This window comes from Dioscorea cayenensis, unplaced genomic scaffold (assembly GCF_009730915.1).
Source record: "Dioscorea cayenensis subsp. rotundata cultivar TDr96_F1 unplaced genomic scaffold, TDr96_F1_v2_PseudoChromosome.rev07_lg8_w22 25.fasta BLBR01001462.1, whole genome shotgun sequence".
In the NCBI taxonomy this organism is placed as follows: Eukaryota; Viridiplantae; Streptophyta; class Magnoliopsida; order Dioscoreales; family Dioscoreaceae; genus Dioscorea; species Dioscorea cayenensis.
In genome coordinates this window covers 89,075-94,854 of record NW_024087853.1, presented here as the reverse complement: position 1 = coordinate 94,854, position 5,780 = coordinate 89,075, and the positions used below count along the sequence as shown (strand labels likewise).

At 40.6% G+C, this 5,780-nt stretch overlaps 1 non-coding gene across 1 annotated transcript; it reads right to left on the bottom strand.

The window, feature by feature from the left end:
* Window positions 1-1,108: 1,108 nt before the first annotated feature.
* Window positions 1,109-1,215, bottom strand: LOC120256479. Its single transcript, XR_005535317.1, has one exon. It is a non-coding gene; the product is annotated as a small nucleolar RNA R71 (small nucleolar RNA).
* Window positions 1,216-5,780: the final 4,565 nt, after the last annotated feature.

Sequence of the window (5,780 nt, the reverse complement as noted above, 5' to 3'; positions counted from 1 at the left end):
GGAGGAAGGGGAGAAACAAAGACACCATTGTTTGGGAGAGTTTGGCTTGAAGCTTGGGAAGATCAAGAGATTGAACTTAAAGGGGAGGCCTCATCATCAAAGGAGGAAAAGCATTCGGCATCTCTAGGGCTAGAAGAAGCATCATTCAGCCGGCATTCTCTCTCCTCTTTATCATTCGGACTAGGGAGTGTCATTTATGCATTTACTTCTTGCTTTTGTTGTGTTTGAGATACTTATTTGTATGATGGCACACTAGACCCCCAAGGCTGCCGGATGTAGGTGAACCTTGGGGGGTTCATCTTGTATTTTGGATGCTACATTTATATTTGATATGCATTGGTGTGATTTATGATTTGGCTCATTGTGTTTCATGCCTAGAACTATTATGTGGAGAAATCCTTAGTTCTTGTTTGAGTTGTACATGTAGACGTGACCTACTCGCGTGTAATAGATCGTTAATGAGCTAATAGGGGTATTTATTGACCAACATGCCGAGAAATTGGGTGTAGGTAGCCCCTCCCGAACCATGAGGATAAACTTAGGTTAAGTGTGTCCTTGATGCGTGATCTCCATTCACTTAATGCAATCGTAGGGAATATGACTAAGGAGAGATCCTTGTCATCATTTGTATGCGGGATTAGGGGTTTAGCCACGAGAAATTGGGGGTTGAACTATTGTTGAGGTCCGTCGGTCTAAATCACCCGTGCTATGTATTTTCATGCATCCTTATATCTTGATGACCCCTCTTGGGAATCCTCATCCTTAGGCCTATTCTTATCATCATTGCTCTTGTGATTTTCTTGCTTGACTTGGAGTTTTTACACTTGTGTTTTTATTTTACAATCTTGCTTGTATTAGATTAGTATACCATGCTTGAATTGTAACGTTAGAAAGTGAGTGATGGAGGAGTAATAGGAGCTTCTTAACCTCGTGGAATACGATCCTTGAGCTTTTGCTCAAGGTATTACTTGGCGACCCAGTACACTTGCGGGTAATCAATCAGAGAGCAAAGCAATGGTTACATTCATTACCTAGAGCACCGATCACTACTTGGGAGGAGATGGTAGAAGCTTTTCTTGCCCAATATTTCCCTCCTAGAAAATCTGTGAAGCTTAGGAATGAAATATCTTCTTTTGTGCAAACGGAATTAGAGTCTCTTTTTGAGACATGGGATAGGTTCAAGGATCTCCTGCGGAAATGTCCTCGGCATGGGTTCCTTGAGTGGATGATTATCCACACTTTCTATCATAGTTGAACACAAGCACAAAGCAATTACTTGATGCTGCAGTAGGAGGTACCTTAGGAAGCAAGACCCCTGAAGAAGCCCAACAGCTCACTGAAGAGATGGCTATGAACAGTTATCAGTGAAATACATGAGACAAAAAGAAGGTAGCCGGACTTCATAAGATCGACGCAGTCACATCATTAGCGACCAAGGTTGAGTCCTTGAGCAAGAAGTTAGACACTCTAACTTCTCCTAGAGTGGCGACAGTGATGAGTTGCACTAGATATGGGGGAGGACATGCTTCATCTGATTGCCCAATTGGTATTGGTGGCACAACTTTGGTGGAACAGGTGGATTTTGTAGGAAATGCAATGAGAGGTCAAAGAAATCCGTATAGCAACACTTATAATCCGGGGTAAAGGAGCCACCCAAACCTTTTTTGGAATAATCAAGGGCAACATAAGGCTATGGCACCACCGGGTTTCCAACAACAACAACAAGCCCTGAACATGGAGAACAGAGTTTCAGGGTTGGAGAACTGGATGACCTACTTAGAGAAGGCTTTGACCAAGTTCATTCAATTGTCGGATATGAGATTTCAATCGGTTGAAATCATACTTTGCAACCACACCGCATCATTGCACAACTTAGAGAATCAAGTGGGACAAATTATGAAGTTACTTTTAAAAAGACCTCAAGGGAGTTTGCCTAGCAACACGGAAACTAATCCAAGAGAACATGTGAAGGCTATGACTTTGAGAAGTGGTCGTGAAGTTGAAAGCGGGCTCTCTACTGAGAAGACAATGGTTGAGTCACCCAAAGAAGTGGAGATCGAGGAAAGAACTAAAGAGAAAAGAAGGCACTCCCACCCTACAAGCCGAGAATCTTGTATCCTTCAAGGCTGAAGAATGACCAAAATGATGAGCAATACAAGAATTTCTTAGGTCTATTCAAGCAATTACACATCAACATCCCATTTGTGGAGGCGTTGTCCCAAATGCCTCGCTATGCAAAGTTTCTCAAAGACCTCTTGACCAACAAGAAGAAGTTGGAGGAGAGTGCATCTGTGATCTTAGATGCTTCATGTTCGCTGGTGCTGTAAAAGAAAATGCCGAACAAGAAGAAAGACCCTGGTAGATTCATCATTCCATGCAACATTGGTTACTTGGGTGAAGAAAAGGCATTGGCAGATTCAGGGGCTAGGATCAATATCATGCAATATACTTTGTTTTAGAAGCTAGGCTTGGGAGAGCCTAGGTGTCATATCCACACCTTCTATCGAGGTAATTGTGGCATGTATCAGTTAAAAATCCATTTTAACTGGAAAACTGACACCTCTCAAAAACCAAATCAGACTTACAGACCTCAATTTACAACTTTACACCAACTACAGGTTCAACTACATAAATAAAACAAATATAATTACTCTAATTTGCGGGTACAACCGCTACAAGATCATGCCACCATCAATTAGAAAGAAAGAGGGACCCACTGCAATCTTGGACTCAACCCTGACTAGCTCTATACTCGAATAGGTGATCTACTAAGGTCCTGCTCCTATAGCTACAACACATTCATTTGGTCGATAGTGACTCAATAATTTCAAATAATTAAATGTAGCGTACACAAGGTGTATAAAGATCAATTTTCCCAAATAACTTCAAAACTTTCACAAAGACCAGAATTTTGGCAAAATACAACTTTAAAAAGCTTTTAAAACATAAATTGATCACAATTCAAAATAATAGGTAATATAAAAACTGTACTCAAATCCACAGTCTAAAAACTCTCCCCGACTTAGCCACCATCGTGACTAGGTTATGAGCCGCCAAGGTCTTCATAATCTTGACCTTGGCCATTGAGATCCCCGTGTGGTGACCCCAGGTTTCTCACATAAAAGATCCCCCTGTCAATGGCTTAACGTACCTCTTGACCAGGGTAAACTCAGGGTTAACCACGCCGCCTCCCATCAGGCCGGACCATGGAACCCAACACTGCAGTGTCAGACTAAAGTCCGTAGTCACCATTAAAATATGTAAAAGATCTACTATGCAATACATGCATAATGGCAGTAAAGTCTAGATCCATGATACCATTCCTATACCAGGAATGAAAACCAATTCCACAAACATTACCGGTAAAATAATTTAATATGTGCACATGGTTTCACAAATCATTCCAAATCAAAGCATATGTAACCATAAAAAATAAATACATGAATTAAATAATTAAATCATATATACATGTATTTCAATTGTTTGAAAATATGAATAATTATACAAAACAGATGTATCAACACGATTATCATGACACATCAACGACAAATAATTATAAGTATCTTTCAACATTATACGTGATTACCATAATAAAATAAAATAATTAAACAATTTTTTCCAAAATACTAGCTATTAGATAATTATTCCAAAATAGTAGTGATAAGTGCTTGTGCGATAAGAATACGGAGTGTTCTTTCTTTATGATGAGCATTACTTTTATAGGGTTTTAACGCTAATATGTGTGTATTTATGTTATCTCATGCAGATAGGGTTGTGAGGTTGAGTATTAGAGAAAGAAGCCAATGTGGATCGTAAATGCACCATTTGGAGGAAATCTTGAGAAGGTTCAAACGCGAAGACATAAGTCGGGTTTGAAATGTGGGAATGTGTGCCAACCTCCTCGTATTCAAGTTAGCACAACGATTTGGAGGGGCACAAGGGCAGTCACATTCAAGCATCATGGCTTGTGCATGTATAGCAAGATCTCCACGAACATGTCCGTTATTGAAGAAGCAAAGCGATCCACGACGTAAACGTGTGCCTGTTTACGTTACCTCGATAAAAGCATGGATTCAGGAGTGTTTCAGGACAGTACTGTAGCAGAGCAATGTAGCAAAACATTGCAGCAGATACTGTTCACAGCCGGCCGAAGAAGGATGAAAATAGAGAATCACATGGGCACCCACATGGGCGTGTGGATTCCTGATTCCAACCCTATTTAAGGCCGATTTCAGCGCCGATTTCAGGATTCTTTTCTCCATCTTGTCCCCAACTTGAGAGAGGGCCGCGGCTAGGGTTTGGAGAGGTATTGTCTAGGGATTTGGAGAGGTTCTATAGCTTTGACATCGCGCTTCATTTGGAAGAAGGTTAGTGGGAGAGCTTTCGTCGGCACCGATCCGGCGAGGTGTATCCTAGGCCGGACAAAGGGACCCTTAGACGAGTAGAGGACTCTCCATAAGATTATCGCCATGACTATCGAGGCGGTTTTCTATGGATTCTTTGCTTTTACACTTGATTTCATTGATTATAATTAGCTCCATAGAGAGCTAAAACCCTTGTGGGTTCTTGGGTATTTATGAACCCAAGGATGTATTCGTTTCATTGAACCTCTTTATTATGCTTTCAATTAATTGATGTTTTATTTGAGTTCCAATCTTGAATGCTTGATTATTTGAATACTCCTTAGAGTGACACTAGGGTTGAGAGTTCTTGTTGATAACCCTTGTGAGTGAGTGACACACCACGAGAGTTAGACAAAGCTAGATTGGAGAGGGTTGAGAGGGTGAGTCAAGAGGTAGTGGAGCGTCCCCTTTCTCCTCCGGCATGATTTATTCTACCTCTATTTCCTTAAGTTCTTTACGGTCATATTAGAGTGAATGGACTAAAGGATGACCTTCCGCTGGGGCTTAGTTGTGGGTGCAACGGAGTGAAGTATTGAAGTGATTTTAGCATCTAGGGCTTAATTGTGGCTAGGAACCTTCCACCTGGACCAAAGGGTTAGGTCTACATCTAGGAAGAGGATATATCACTTGAAATCCCTAGAACTCATTGCAATTCTATATGAGTGCAAGGTTGAGAGGTTATTCAATTTCTCCTCCGGGACATGTATAGAGTTAGGCATAATTGACCTTAGATTTGGGACCATGTATTTAAGGATCTCCACGACTCATTATTGCATCAGTTAGAAAGTATAATAGAGGGTTCTTGCAATTAAAACGATTGTCCTAGGCGGAACAATATCTGGGTACCCCATTTATATCGATTGCCTTACCTTCTCCTTTACTTGCTCTCTCTCTTTCTCTCTCTTGTTCTTTTACTTTTGTTATTTTGCATCTTGTCATACATATCACTATTCATCTTTCACTTAGTTAAGAAACAATCTAAGTGTTTTTATTCCCTACTCCCTGTGGATACGATACCCCACTCATCTGGGATTTTATTACTTCGACAAACCCTTGCACTTATGGGACATACGCAAGGGGCGTTGTCAAGTAGTAATTAATCAATTATTCAAAATAATAGCCACTACCAACTCACCTAGTCTCCCTTGGGTTTCTTGCTAAACCTGGAACTCTCTCCCAAGCCTGAACACTACCTAATAGGAGAACGAAATAAGAATAAATACAACAGGCTAATGACTAAAATTGAACCCAAAAGAAAATACAAGAAACAATAATAGACTCTCTAATTTGGCCAACTCACTCCAATCGGTTAAAACCCGACCTTGCATAATTAAACCGATCTCCAATTACACTTAAATCAACTCAATTTGGGCTAAA